Source organism: Ictalurus furcatus, chromosome 14 (genome assembly GCF_023375685.1).
Source record: "Ictalurus furcatus strain D&B chromosome 14, Billie_1.0, whole genome shotgun sequence".
In the NCBI taxonomy this organism is placed as follows: domain Eukaryota; kingdom Metazoa; phylum Chordata; class Actinopteri; order Siluriformes; family Ictaluridae; genus Ictalurus; species Ictalurus furcatus.
This window is the reverse complement of record NC_071268.1, coordinates 22,885,480-22,902,148: the sequence shown is the minus strand read 5'-3', so window position 1 is coordinate 22,902,148 and position 16,669 is coordinate 22,885,480. Positions and strand designations below refer to the sequence as shown.

The window sequence follows — 16,669 nt, the reverse complement described above, 5'->3', positions numbered from 1 at the left end:
CAACGAGTAACTGGTTCGCAGTGACAACCGTATTACATTTACTGTCGGTTACAATTTAATGCAGTACAGACAATTTCTAAATACAGAGCTGCACTCAGCCCAAATCAAAGATATAATCCCAAACATTTGATTAATGATTGCAGTACCCAACAACAGTTACTATTCAATGCTTTGCTTTATCATGCATTTAAGAAACAGAGGCTCTTAGAGATCTTAGTTTAATATGTCAGTGGGGGGTTTTTTTCAGCGCCAAAAGTATTAAACAAAGTTATAAAATCCACAAACAATTTCATTTTGTTAGTGAATGTTGCAGATTTGCTTCCAAAGTCTTTTACGGCTTCTGGACTATATTACACCATATTAAGGGGTTTTCCAGAGAACCCATTCACATGCTAGATTGAAGAGTGTTCTCCAAATGTCGCATAACTGGGACATCTCAAATATATCTACAGGGATGAACAATTTTTCATTCACAGTTGCCCAGTGAACATGTATAACAGTTACTTTACATGCCCAACCACCAGACAAAATCTACTGTAAATTGGCTTTCCCAAAGAAAACTTTTCATTTGATATGTGTGTGGGTTTTTTTTTTTAATGTAACATGCTCCAATTGGTTCATATTGTTCTTGATAGCGCAAAGCACCTCAATGCTGTCGCATACACAGCTCGCCACCTGCTGCTCTACACACACAAACCGAGGACATGGCTTTGCTGTCAATAGGAACTATTATTACTAACCGTTTTTTAATTAGGTTGAGCGGATGACAGACAATCTTTTCAAGATGATACACAATCTGTTTGTGGAAACAAAAGTGTTAAGTGTTACGGAACAAAACACGACAGGGAAAATAATGAAAGACGGGGTGGTATGATGCGTTACCGCTCAAAAGTTTAATATTTTTTCATATTTTTTCAGTAACAGCGGGTGCTGAAGTGCTTTATTCCTCTCATACCCCAGCAATTTGCAAGTCCATCCATCCATCTTCAACTGCTTACTCCTTTTCAGGATCACGGGGAACCTGGAGCCTATCCCAGGAAGCATCAGGCACAAGGCGGGGTACACCCGGAACAGGGTGCCAGTCCATCGCAGGGCACAATCACATACACATTCACACACCCATTCATACACTACGGACACTTTAGACACGCCAATCAGCCTACCATGCATGTCTTTGGACTGGGGGAGGAAACCGGAGCACCCGGAGGAAACCCCCACAGCACGGGGAGAACATGCAAACTCCACACACACATGGCCCTGGCAGGAATCGAACCTCAGACCCTGGAGGTGTGAGGCGAACGTGCTAACCACTAAGCCACCATGCACCCCCTGCAATTTGCAAGTAATTTTTAAAAATTATTTAATAAATGATGTCATGCTTTTTATCCATTTATAGATACATTTAATGTTCCTGTTATCACTTATGTTATAACGACTATAAACAGTCATTCCCTCAACTCCTTCTCTTGAAAAAATGCAGCTTGTCATGTTACCAAGTAAGTGCAAAATGTTCTGTCCTGAAGGAAAGCTTAAAGGAACAACTTATGGTCTGCACTTTTATAATGCTTTTTTAACCTTACCGGTTCTACAAAGTGCTTTAAACTGTTTCTCATTCACCCACACACCCCAATGGTAGCAGATCTGCCATGCAAGGCACTAGCTTGCCAGTGTCTTGCCCAAGGACACTTCAGCATGTGGATAACCCTAACTAGGAAGCGAACCGCCAACCCTACGATTAGTGAACAACCCGTACTACCACCTGAGCCACAGCCACCCAAATTGTCACAGGAGACTTCTTCCAAAATGCTAAATAAATATCTACTTCTCCAAAGCTTAACGACATCAATAATTAAACACATTTTTAATTCATCCATCATACAAGTCCCTATTATATATTATATCATATAAATCTGTGCTCTGGCACTACAGTCGGAGCAATGCTGTTATAGAAAATTAAATCAACACTTTCTGACCAATCAGAATCAAGAATTCAAGTACACTGAATCTCATGGAACGATGTGAGGAGAACGTGCTAAAGCTGAAGCAGGCAATAAAGAACTCCATCCATACAATGTTAAGTGTGCTTTTGTCCATACACTAAACTCAGGTGATAGACATGCTCAGGATCAAACAGCTTCCCATGTATAATCACAGCCTAGGGACTAGTTTTGGCACAGGTTTCATCACATGGCACTATTGGGTGGAAACAGAAAGCAGCCTGTGGCCACTGAACCAGTGCCTGTATAAGGTCTTAGCAAATAATCACAGTAAGCCACCATATAAATGCAAACTGTCAAATTTAGGGTATAATAATGTAAAAACAGTGAACTACAAAGAGTCCAAAGGGTGACACTTGGAAAAAAGCCAGTAGTGATTTATATTCAGAATATCTGAGAGATTAAAAAAACGAACAAAACAAACAAACAAACAAAAAAAAAAACAGGCATGAAACACTTTAGAAATGAGGCTTGCATATATTGTCCTTCCTTTGAAGGGCATCAGCACTATTTCACACACCAGAGTTTATTTTACACCTTGTTAGTCAGTCAAACACAATGAAAACAAAAGTTAACAAACCAGAAAAACTTTTTCCACTGTAGCCAGTTTTGCCTGGCAAAGACACCTACTAACCAAAAAAAAAAAGAACAAAAAAAACCCTCCCAAAACAGAGGACGTGTTCTCTCATTCGCCTTTTCATTTGTATTCGTCTAGTTTTGTTGTAAAACCTACAACAAGGGCAAAGTGTGGTGGCAAATGCTACAGATGGCTGGACAGCTGTAAGTGTCCTGTTACATTTTCCAGTGTGCTGTTTTAGGGGAGGGCTTGTCATAATCTAGTGCTGCAGACATCACTAATACACTTGAAAGCTTCTTAGCTATGGCACATGGGGACACTTAGCTGTAATCTTTCAGGCCATAGTTTAGGAATATGCCAGTATATGCTAGGACTCTGTATATATATATCTTACTATTATTATTATTATTATTATTTTAGGAATCACGTTGTTACATTTTGTTTTGTTAATTGTTAGGAAAAGACAAAAGAAATCATCTTTTCAGATTGACATGTCTTTCTTGTAATAACCTCACTCGTGATCGAGGAGAGCAGGATCATATTTGTATGTTAGCTTATATGCGATTGTTTAGAGTGCGAGCGAGAAGAACAAGAAAAAAAAAACCACATTTATCAACGTCTGTTGGCATTTATAGTGATTTACAACTCCAGTCCTTGAGGGCAACGGCTTAATGTTTTCTATACTCCATTACACATGATTCGTTAGGTAATTTTCAAACGCATAATGAGTGTGCTACATTATGAAGAACACTCAGATTGGTATGATTATTATAGCTGGAATTATATGATACAATACACATTTGATACAGTTTTACACAGCACCCTGTTCAACAACTCAACGCAAACACCCCTTTAAAATAGTAGCGCAGAATATTTCCAGAGCGGCCAAGGACACGTTCGCTTGAGCGATGATTAATGTCAGTCGAAGACTGACAAAACCTGCCTCGCTCGAATTAATTTCAGAAAGCAAACACTTTTCTATCATATCTTCACTTGGTCGAGCAACAATACACGAGCTTAATAACACAAGAGTATGCAAACAAAGGAGTGCACACACTTACACTCTTATCCATGGGTATGTGAGTATAACCACTATCCATATAGAAACAAATATGTATGTTGACATGCAGAAGAAGACAGGCAGAGGGGCAGTTAGCAGAACAAGAAAGTCCTGTTTGGGGAAGAAAAAAAAAAAGAAGATAAAGAACAAGTAGGTACTATAGTACAGAGAAAGAGAGTGAGAATAAGAGTGGGGCCTGATTAGACAGCTCAGATTCCAAACTAAAGCACTCTTTCTCACGCCTGCCAGAGCAAAGTCTCACAAAGAACCTGAAAGAGAGAGAGAGAGAGAGAGAGAGAAATGCAAGAAAAGCAAGAAAGATGCAGTAAGCCTCTACACACTGCTACACAGACTGCTAAAATCAGACGCATGTTCTTACTTGAGCAAACAAGAGATGCTAAAAAGGCAACTCAAACTATAGGACGTTCCCTTATAGATAATCGATTTGCTTAATTATTTGTCCTAATAAACTATCTCCCCTGAAATAACGTATTCTTTCCAGATTACTTTCTTATATCACTGTATACTGTTAGTTTAATAGCTTGTGCATGTATATTTTATATATGTCACTTACACACAGTACGCATATTGTGTATTTGTACAGTAACTAAATGATTAAAACATAACTAAGACCCAGAAAGGTGAGTGAAGAGCAATAAACCCATCTTCTACATGCACCATGAAAGCTCTGAGCAATGCAGGTCTGTTCTGGCGATTTACTCAGCAGGACCCCACTAAGAAAAAATGACAGTCTGCTTCATTTCCAGGCTGCTTTAACAACCGCCCTTGACAGTCCTCTGTTTACGCTACTTCACTTCACTCCATCTGGAACGACAGAGATGGATCCTCTGTAACTCATCACCATCATAATTTACTCCAACAGCAAGCAAAGCAACCTGTTTTGTCACAGTAGGCTTAAATGATAAGATACTTAAGATTAAGCTCCATAAGATCAGGTTCAAGTTACAGAATCACAAACAGCAATACAAACAAACTGCAACTTCAAGACCAGCTAATGTAATTGTATACTATATCATTACATATAGGTATTTGGGCACAGACAAAAGCTTTCACTGCAAAGAAGAACACATTAAATATGCATCTTGTCATACATGGCATAACTAATGCTTTGTTTATGTTTTGCTTATGTTGTGTTATATGCTGAATTTATGTAAAAGTAAGGATATTTTATCTATGCGTTTTAGATCCATGCCAGGTCTTTTTTCATTTTGTCATTATGTACGTTGGGGACCAAAAATCTGAGACCACAATGAAAATCTTTTCTTTTCTTTTTTTTTTCATTTATACCTAACCGTCCCTCAGTGGTGGAATGAACTTTCGACCTCAATCCGGACCTCAGAATCTGTCACTATCTTCAAAAAACAGCTAAAGACCCACCTCTTCCGTGAACACTTAACTAACCCCTAACATGCCAATCCCACATGATAAAAAAATATGTACATATATATATATATATATATATATATATATATATATATATATATATATATATTTTTTTTTAAAGCTTACCCTGGATCTTGTATGGTAGCACTGCTTGCAATGTTCTCCGCTTGATATATCGCTTTGCTTGTATTTCCTCATTTGAAATTCGCTTTGAATAAAAGTGTCTGCTAAATGAATAAATGTAAATGTGAAATGGGAAATAAATAGAAGGTTTATGGGTTTTTTTTAATAACAGTTAAAAGAAATTAAAATGCTCAATATGTTGAATGTTTAATATTCAAAATTCTGCACTATTTCTAGAAAATTACATTTAAAATATAAAACTTGTAGAGTTCAGGCCACCTCGACTGCACACTGTCAATAAAAGCAAAAAGGGGACGTACCAAATACTCTGAAATCCATGTAGATATTTCAAAGACTCTACATTTCACTCACGTTATTGTCAGTGATATAATTTGTAATGAAAATTATTACAACAGAAAAGAGTGTAAAATAGAAGCATTCTCTATAGTGCTCTCAGACTTCTGGACCGTTAAAGTGCATTGCGTCCATCTGCAACAGAGCAAGGAGTTTCACTGGGAAACTGTCTCCAGGGTTCTTCTCTAAACACACTGTTTCAACTAATTAACCACCTCTTAAAGCATGATCACAATTTCGCTAGGACATTATCTGTCTGTTATTGTGGTCAATAAGAAAGAGATCATCATCCTCCATGCTATTGAATAAGGTTTGGTACTGAACTCTGAAACTCGGATTGATTTATTTATCAAATTAGGCTTCAGTGAAATATTTTCAAAAAACAGCTAAAGACCCACCTCTTCCATGAGCACTTGACTAACTCCTAAACTGCCATGCACACATTACTTAAAAAAATAAAATAGATTAAAAAAAAAACTTACACTTCTACTCTGCGCACTTTGCTTCTCTAGAACTAAATTATAAATCTAGTATAGTAGCACTACTTGTATTGTTCTCCGGTTGATATATTGCTTTGCTTATATTTCTTATATTATATTTAAGTCGCTTTGTAAGTTCGCATTTGTTAGCGTCTGCTAAATGAATAAATATTATATATATATATATATATATATATATATATATATATATATATATATATACACACACACACAAATTTTGTTTTGTACCTACACACTCAATTAACTGTGACTCAGTAAATCAGTAATCAGTGCTATAACTTGGGATTACAGTCTTAACATATTGCTTTGATATTGCTGCTATACTGTATATCAATCTCACTGTTATCTGGCAAACATTGTAGGTTAGAGATGCAATTTATCTTCCATCGATTCCTTTTAATAATCCTGTTTGACAATCTGAAATGTGCAGAAATTAAAAGCAGTCCTTTATATATATATATATATATATATATATATATATATATATATATATATATATATATATATATATACACACACACACACACACACACCATTAGCCTAATTATTCCACCTTCCCCTAATTACATCGATATGCATTAATAAAACTAATACGCAATAAGACCAAAGGTTGATACTATATATAGTACGTTAGTCATTGAGAAAAATGCTGACTTGTAATTTTCTTCTCCAATCAATAATCCATCAGTAGTTTGAAAGCTGGTGTGTGTGTGTGTGTGTGTGTGTGTGTGTGTGTGTGTGTGTGTTCTTATACTGCACTTGCTGAAACAGAAAAACATCTGCTTGCCTATTTAGTTTGTAGCGAGTCGTTTAAAAAGTAACATGCCTGCTTATTTCCACAATATGGACCATGGCTTCAGGCAGTAAAGCCAAGCAGATGTGAACGTATGATAAGATAAGTGAAGGAAAGAAGTGCTGGAGCAGCAGACAGAGGAACACTGCCTCTGGCGTTGTGTAATGAGACTTCAAGAGTGGTCTCAGGTGTTAGTGTGGGATAAACTGGTATAAAAAATTAGACTGGAACATTCCTAGAAAACTTTTACAGCCAAAAAAAAAAAAAAGAAAAAAGTTTGCATTGTGCAGTTTGCTCGGTTGCAGCATTGAGCAGTTTTGTGGAAGCATAAAATAAAGTCGATTTGAACAGCAAAATGAATGCTGTATCATGTTTGTAGAGAGAAAACGTGTCATATTGACTGAGTGATGATTCCCACACTGGTATGTTTTGACATATCATTTAGTAGAGTAGTATAGTATAGTATGGTATAGTATAGTATAGTATACAAATAAAAGTATAGTATAGTATAGTATAGTATGGTATAGTACAGTGTGGTATGGTATAGTAAAGTACAGTATAGTATGGTATAGTATAGTGTGGTATGGTATAGTAAAGTATAGTATAGTATAGTATGGTATAGTATAGTGTGGTATGGTATAGTAAAGTATAGTATAGTATAGTATGGTATCTTATAGTGTGGTATGGTATAGTAAAGTATAGTATAGTATAGTATGGTATAGTATAGTGTGGTATGGTATAGTAAAGTATAGTATAGTATAGTATGGTATAGTATAGTGTGGTATGGTATAGTAAAGTATAGTATAGTATAGTATGGTATAGTATAGTGTGGTATGGTATAGTAAAGTATAGTATAGTATAGTATGGTATCTTATAGTGTGGTATGGTATAGTAAAGTAAAGTATAGTATAGTATAGTATGGTATAGTATGGTATGGTATAGTACAGTATAGTATAGTGTGGTATGGTATAGTATAGTGTAGTAAAGTATAGTATAGTGTGGTATGGTATAGTATAGTATAGTATAGTATAGTATTAGTATAGTATGGTATAGTACAGATTAGTATGGTGGTATGTTAAAACGCAGCTATAGACACTACAGGCCTACTCCTACTACACTACAGCACAGTAAATAAACCACAGAGTGCACAGCTCTAAATTAAAGACGTATACCTGGAGTTGCGGTGCGTCCATATTGGCAGAGTTCTCGGCAGGCTACAGAAGGACTCCCTCTGTACGGAGGAACAGAGAACAAGGGAAACGAACGTGTGTCTCCTTCCACGCGTCCTTGTTTGTCCGCCGCTGTCAAACTCCCCACTCCCCGCCGCCTGCCGAGCGCCCCGAACAAACTCCCGGAAGTCGCGTCACGAAAAGCAGCTCGCGCCGTAGCCGTGGAAACGTTTGAGCACCCTCCCGCCTCTCCCCCCTTTCCAGACACACCTACGGTCTGAGCCAATCGGAATGCAGGAAGAGCCGCGAGAGCGTGACGCCCCCTAAGAGACGAATGCTGAGATTGGACTCCATTAGAGTTATAAACAGAAACACGTTTAAAAAAAATGACACAAAAAACATATCTGTTTACCGCAGGGGTCTCCAAGCTTTTTGTGAGTGAGGGCTCCCTGAAGGGATAGAATAGTCTAGAGGGCTACTTGTTGATTTTTGAATCAAAATCTTTTTGACTCCAAAAATCTTGGGGAACATTACATATGTTTTAGGTAGTTTTATTGTGTTGTCGTTCATAAAATTGTCATGACTGATGTATTACACATATGTATGATGCATATGCAGTGTGTATAAAATGTACTACTGTAATAGAATACTGTAACAAAATAAGCATAAAGTTCATGTACAGATGTTAATCACTTTCAAGACGATTTTGTAAATTGGGACAGTCTTAAAATAGAGTAGAGAGGGGAAAAGTGAGGGGATATAATGGATGCATTAACAGATGCATGAGACACCCCAAAACTATGGTTAAAAGATGCACTGATGGATTTTATGTGCATTAAATTGTTTTTTATTTATTTATTTATTTATTTTTATCAAACAAACATCTTACTAAAAAGGTTAATAAGATAGATTTTTTACTAAGTGGTTACTATTTAGTATGCAGAGATTATACTTAGTGTCCCGTGTTCATAACATTTTAGAGATTGATGCTGATCTTTATTTTGTTTTCAATTCTGTCTTATGCTGCAACTGCAAGAAATACATTATAAAATGTTATTTACCTTTAGTGTTTTTTGTTTTTCTTTAACTGTGATTTCTACTCCATCTGTTCATATTGTATTTTGAAGGAAAAAAAATGGTTATGGAACCACGGTAAATAATGTTGTAAATAATGATTACTTGAATTACTTTATCCTTCCTGGCAGCTCAAACCAATCTGTCCATTTTCCTCTGACCTCTCTTATCAACAAAGCATTTCTACCCACAGAACTGTCACTCGCTCAGTGTTTCTTGTTTTTCGCACCATTCCATGTAAACTAGATACTAGAGACTGTTATGTGTGAAATTCCCAGAAGATTAGCAGTTTCTGAAATACCCAAACCAGTCCATCTGGCACCAACAGACATGCACTTTTATAAGATTTAATGTTCACTGTTTGTGTTGTTTGTAAAAAAAAAAAAAAAAAAAAAAAAATGTATGAACTTGCCCACTGCAGGCCAAATCTACCTACAGGTACAAATAAAGTAACCTGAACCTGATTCCACTGTTAAAGTCAAAGAGATCATATTTATTCTTCATTCTGATGTTTCATGTGAAAATTAATCGAAGCTCTTGACCTTTATCTGCATGATTTTATGTATTGAATTGCTGCCACATGATTGGCTAATTGAATGACTGCATGAATGAGCAGGTGTACAGGTGTTCCTAATAAAGTGACCACTAATATATCACCCTAATATGTCCTCCCTATTAAACCCTATATGGCAAAACCACCCCACTATGATGTGCCCTATAATAAAACACACACACACACACACACACACACACACTAATCTAATGCACCCTAGAGTATTTTTTCCCTCTTAGCCTGTGTCCTTTTGTAAAATCCTCATGAAGATTTTAATACATACAGTCTATTATGTAGATGTGTGGTTATAAACAAAATGTATTGAATTAGCAGGTGAGATTGTGTATCAATATAATTAAGTTACTGCATCTCTATTAAATGTGTATGGATGTGCTTGTTGGGCATCAGTGAATTGGTTTAGGCATACTACTTTTAACTGCTAGCTGCTAGTTATGTGGCAATATAGCCTTTGTAATAACATGCTGTAATAACATTTTAAGACCTTTATGTTTAGGAAAATTGCATGATTTTTTTCTTTAGTTTAATGTTCGGTTCTTGTGGGTCAGAATTTGAATTTCGGAAATTGACTGTATTGACCATCTACTGTACAAAATCCCTATATATATATATATATATATATATATATATATATATATATATATATATATATATATATATATATGGTGTGTATAATTATGTTAAACTTTTTCTCTTCACCTTGTCTTCGAAGCAATGCTTTGCTTTTTCTATTTCAAACCTGCTAGATATTTTATGAGACAGATGTCTTTCTCTAGACAGAAATCCATGTCAAGATCCCTAATGAGCAACCCAGGGTAGGGAGTGGCAAGGAAAAACTCCCTAAGATGCTATTATTAAGAAACCTTGAGAGGAACCAGGCTCAAAAGGAAACCCATGCTCACCCGCACCAGATGGTGAGAGTTTGCTAATTGCAGTATACAGAGCTGATGCAACAAATATGACATGAGTTGAAAATACACTGGATGTTGGTTTTGACCTTTGGAAATATGAACAACCGGAATGAGATTTAATGTGTGGGCATGCGTCAGTGTACCAGATGTACCAACAGGTGGCGCTGTTTTGTACTCGCAGCTGAAGTATATCTACAGAAGACATTTGTCCAAAGGGACTAAGCAAGCATATTTAATGAAGGTGTAGGAGACATGTTTTTGTTTTTTACATCATAAAATAAGTAAAAAAGTTGTTGCATGCTTTGTGCTGGCCATGATAACTGGATGAGTACATGGACAATGGGGTAGACATGTTTGTTCTCCATATCCTGGGTGGAGTACAGGGCTCTAGGGGCCATAAGCAGCTGGTTTGTTCCTGGCCCTGTTTTTCTCAGCACATGATGAGTTGAAATCCTTTGGCTCGCTGCCTCTGCTTGAGCTACTCCCGACTTGAAGTAAAGCAGAGCCTTCGCCAGTTTCCCTGGGGGTGCTGAACATGAAGACACCAGCACTGTGTTGCAACACACCCAGAAATCTGTTCTATTCCTCACTACCTGTGTCTCTCGGCCTATCTCCCCCAGAGCAGTGAGACGGCATGCTTTAAAGAGTCTGGATGATTTCATGACATCGAGTGTGAACCTCATGTGCTTCTGCATATGGCTTTTGCAATAAAGAGCTTTCAGTAACTATTTCAAAAGAGATATTTCATCACTGCTTACTCAACTGTAAGATTTCTAATTCATAATGCTTGATGTCACCCTTAACACTACATGAATGGACATGAAGATATATGCGCATTCATAAATTACAAAGGAGAAGAAAGAAAAAACAGTGCGCAAAGTGTACATATTTAAATTATACAATACAGCATACTGGAAAAAAATGAATTATAGGGACTAATTTTTACTTTTATTGAAAAGGATATTTCACATGGCTCTAAATGTATGAAAAACACTTGTTGTGTGAACATTAAATAACATTGAACTATGTTAACCTTGTGTATGTATAATATATGTATAGACATACAGTGTATAGAGTAAATACGCTCACCAGCTACTTTAATGGGAAACCTGTACCACTGGTCAAACATAGAATTATCCCATCAGCCAATCACGTGGCAGTAGCCTAATGCATAAAATCAGGTAGATCAAGGTCAAAAACGTAATTTAACTTTCAGAATGTCCAGACTGGTTTGAGCTCATAGGAAGTCTACAGTAACTCAAATACAGTAAACACTCTTTACAACCATGGTGAGCAGAAATGCATGTTAGAACACACAACATGCCAAACCATGAGGGGGATTGGCTACAATAGCAGATCACCTCACTGGGTTTCACTCCTGTTAGCCAAGAACTGATGCTACAGTGGAAACAAGTTTACCAAAATTGCACAGTTTAAGATCTCCTGGTCTTGGCTGTCTGGCAGCCCTGTCATTGAAACTCTTTCCACTTCTGTACTTAAACAAATATCCATCCATCCATGTTCTATACCGCTTATTCTACAGGGTCGCGGGGAACCTGGAGCCTATCCCAGGGAGCATGGGGCACAAGGCGGGGTACACACTGGACAGGGCGCCAATCCATCGCAGGGCACACTCACATACACATTCACACACCCATTCATACACTACGGACACTTTGGAAAGGCCAATCAGCCTACCATGCATGTCTTTGGACTGGGGGAGGAAACCGGAGTACCCAGAAGAAACCCCCGTAGCACGGGGAGAACATGCAAACTCCGCACACACAGGGCCATGGTGGGAATCGAACCCCCAACCCTGGAGGTGTGAGGTTTAACCATTAAGCTACTGTGCGCCCACTTAAATAAATATACCACACAATTATTTTTTTACCCATTTGACTCTTTGAGAACGTTTTGCACTGACCACACAAACGCATTAATCCAGGAAACCCTGTGAATTTCACAGAAACACGACTTTCCCAGGACTATGCAGAATCCCGTTGTACTTTCTTGCACAAGTTGCTGTATGATACCAAACAGCAGGTGGCACCATTTCTAATTCACTGTAGTGATCTGGCTAAGCTCTGTACATTCTCTGCGGGACTCTTGCACTGAGGGTGAGAGCTCAGTATCATTTCATCAGAGCTCCTCTCACGGCAAAAAAAAAAACAAAAACAAAAAAACACAGCATCAAAACAACTAGTATTTAGATAAAATTCTGAAATTTCAAGTGGATACTAATGTAGAATTATAAACACTTTTATGTTTAAAGAACCATTTCTTGTAGATGGGTAGCACACATCTGGGTTAAAACACAGTAGCTTGAATTTGAATTAAAACTGCTCTCAAAACATCATGGATTGATGCTTGCTTGTTTGCTAAACTAGGATGAACAGCTGTATGCTGAATCTGGATTTCTAATTCCCCATATACGTCAGAGAGCCTGGTACAACTGCTTTTTGTAATAGTCATTTTATTTTATTTTTACTTCTCGACTTCCTAGACATGATTATATTACAGGTCGTGTTTGGACCTCGCAGCTCCCATATCAAATACTAACAATATACACATGATAATACTTTTAATGTCAGCCTTGTAGAACTTAATTATTCTGTTAAATATACCACGTGCTTATCAACAGTGTGTATAAATGAGAACTCATGTCTGTGGCACCTTTTTCCTGCCTCTTGAGAAAGATGATATTCCCTAGACTATTACATGCTTCTGGAAAAATGTTTTATTTTCTTACTATAAAACTGGCATATTATGATTGTAATAACAGACTAGAAGACTGAGTTCTATTGCTGTGTTTGTCATTTTGTGTATGTGGAACAAATATACAGGGTGTCCCAAAAGTCTCCATACATAGGGGACTATATACGGCCAGCACCACGTCGGTTATGTCTTCATCGGTGGACGTTCGTGGATGTTTACTTCTTCTTGGTCGTTCCGCAACACGTCCAGTCTTTTTGAAATGGTTAACAAGTCTGGCGACAGTGTCACATGCGATGTGCTCGCCACGTTTCCTGTTAAAGTCCATCACAACCTTACGATAGCTTGCCGATCCAGCCATGAGAATGATTTCAATATGTTCTTTTGTCCAAGGGGTTCTTAAAGGCTATCTGAAATATATATATATATATATATATATATATATATATATATATATATATATATATATAAACTAAGTATGAAAATTTTGCAAGAAATTTTGCTAAAAAGTCTTAATTTCCCTTATGTATGGAGACTTTTGGGACAGCCTGTAGTATGATTTGATATTTTTGCATGTACTATTAGACGTTGCAAAACATCTATCTTTTTTTTCCCTGCAATTCATCTTAGCCCATTTAATGATTAGCACCAAGTAGTAAAGTGTAACAAGAGCCATCCTTTAGCAGTATGATGGTGTTCCTCAACTGGTGTTTTGGTGATAGTGGTGTCTAATACGTCAGTCCGAAACCTCCAACAGGTGTTCAATTGCGCTGAGATCTGGTAATTGTGAAGGACATAGTATAAGACTTATATAATTTATGAACTCATCAAACCATTCATTTACCCTTCGTGCCCTGTCTTTAAGAGCATTCCATTCCATCATCCAGGAAGAGAGCACTTGCATCAGGAAAATGTTTCATCACAGGAAAAAGATGATCAGTCAGAATGACTGTATTGATTTACAGTGACCTTTCCCTCTAAGGGGACGAGTGGACCCAAACCATGCTAGCAAAATCCACTCCACAACATATAACTGCGATTCTTCCGGACTGTAATGTTCGCTTGGTGTACGCTACATATCACTTTTTTTCCGTATCGCTGTAAACCAGTTTGTGTGGTTTTTGCACTCTTCTTTGTCACTAGAGACTGCATCCCTACTATAATATCTCTCGCTAAGTAGTTGTGGTTCTTGCTAACAGTCTGATCTCACTGATTTGACATAATCAGTCACCTGAACAACAGATGCGCTTCTGTTTTTCCTTACATATCTCACTAACGCACGAGCATCAGAAGCATTGAATGTGCGCTTTCATCGTCAATTTACAACCATGTTTACTGTCTTTCCTATAGATCTGAATTCTGATGTCACGTTAATCACTGTTCCTATTGAAACACAGCCAGATGAGCAGACTTTGTGACTGAAGCTCATGCTATCAGTGGGCCACAATAATGAGCACTCTTTCAAAGTAACAGATCTTTTCTTCTTGTCATCTTGGTCCAAAATTGTGGGCTGCTCAGAGCATGGTAGGATGTTAATGGTTTAATTGTATCATGCAGTACACCTTTCTGGAAGCATTTGGCACTTGTTATGTTTCTCCACTCATTTATTTAGGTTTTTCCTTATATGATCATTCTGCCACACTTAAAAGAAACACCCAAAGACAACATCATTGCATGACATTATGCATATATATAAACAACAACACATTATAAAGTGCTACACATACACGTCACAACGTTGATGGAAACAGTGATGAAGGGTGAGTGCTGCCCCCTGCTGGTACACCAGGTGTTGAATCGCTGCCCTCCAGGGAAGGCAGTAGGTTGTATAGTTATCTCCTGATGGGGCAAAACAACTACCCAGAAACCACACAACCTACTACCTCATCCTGTACGAACACCAGAAACCGCCCACAGGGCTAACAGGAAGGAGACTGGATGATTCGATAGCCTTTACATTATTCTTAATCTTGTGTGATTTCATATTTATAGAGGTTGGAAAGCATTATCATCATCAGACATCTGTGTTAGCATGGACTGCACGGTAATTATCAGAACATCACTATTTATTGGCACTGTATATACAAAATAAAAATCATATCAGTACAGTGAAAGCACTGTCCAACCCAATACAAGCACATATAGATGAATATCACCCCAGCTGCACATCTGGACATTGCCCATTCACTACTTGAAACTAGATAAACATATATTTGTCAGGCAAGATGATTGCTGTCCAGTAAATTCATACATTACAATGAACAAGTCACATTTGCAGTCTACAGCTTTAGGGAAAGAAATACACGAAGACATATAGTTAGCGCTTTGCATGAACTCATGAAATTGACATGAGTTACTTAACGCTAAACAGATCAGAAGAAAAGACGCCAATTGTAGCAGTAAGCAGCATGCAGTCACTTCACATCATAACGATGATATTATAGCCACTTCAGGAAAGACAGTAAGTTGTATAGTTATCTCACAGCAAGGGTATGACCCTAAAACTATACAACCTACTACCTCACCCCAAAGGACAGTGTAATGCACTGCAGAGTGGTCAGCTGGTCCGGATCAGGCTGGAAACAGGGTTTCGTCGAGTGTACAGAATCACAGTAAGAGCAATAAAAAAATGAATATTTTTCTTGCAAATGTATAGTTATGAATAAAACGTTAATATTTCCCAGGATGAATTTTACTCACGTAAGCATACGATACCTTGATCAAAAAGATCATTTTCCTGTTACGGGTTCCAGTTTGTCCGTTGATGCATTCTTCTAGTGTGCCTCAACATTTCTCGCCTTCATCTGTAGCATGGAAACCCCCCCCCCAAAAAAACAAGACTCATTAAATCCATTAGTTGATCTAGGCCCGTGTTCATAAAGTTAATGAAACGCTTCTTATTGGAAGAATTGCAGTCTCTTCTGTTGCTATGCACTGCACCAACCAATCGCAAATCTGCTTGGTCACATGACAGACTGACGGTTCACTGGTGATTCACAACAATAGAACTGCAGTCTTGATAACTGGAAGCACATTCTTATATTTTTATATCTCTAAAATCAGCCTAGGTGAAACAATTAAATAATAAAATCTTGTTTAGAAATATGAAAAATATGTTTTGTCACATCCAGCGATGAATTCCACATATTAGGTGTGAATTTCACAGGGGATCCGGTTTGACTAGTTTTGCTGCACGGGATTGAAAAAAAAAGAAAAGAAATCATTCCTTAAAAGGGCTAACCACAGCATTTTTCTTTTTTGTTAGTTCAACCTATTTGATTCAGCATATTCCAGAGAGTTTGTAGTATTTATCAAACCGATGTGTAGAAAAACACACACGGTGTACTGACATACAAATAAAGTCAAGTTCAAACAAATAGAATTTTAACGAAGCGGCAATATCATTCATTCACTGCGGTGCTGT

At 37.4% G+C, this 16,669-nt stretch overlaps 1 protein-coding gene across 1 annotated transcript in view; it reads right to left on the bottom strand.

The window, feature by feature from the left end:
• Positions 1–8,302, bottom strand: part of pparab (peroxisome proliferator-activated receptor alpha b) — a 31,905-nt gene extending 23,603 nt beyond the window's left edge. The window contains exon 1 of the mRNA XM_053641213.1: positions 7,981–8,302. The gene's annotated coding sequence lies outside the window, so the exon portion shown is untranslated. The remainder of the gene's footprint in view (positions 1–7,980) is intronic.
• Positions 8,303–16,669: the final 8,367 nt, after the last annotated feature.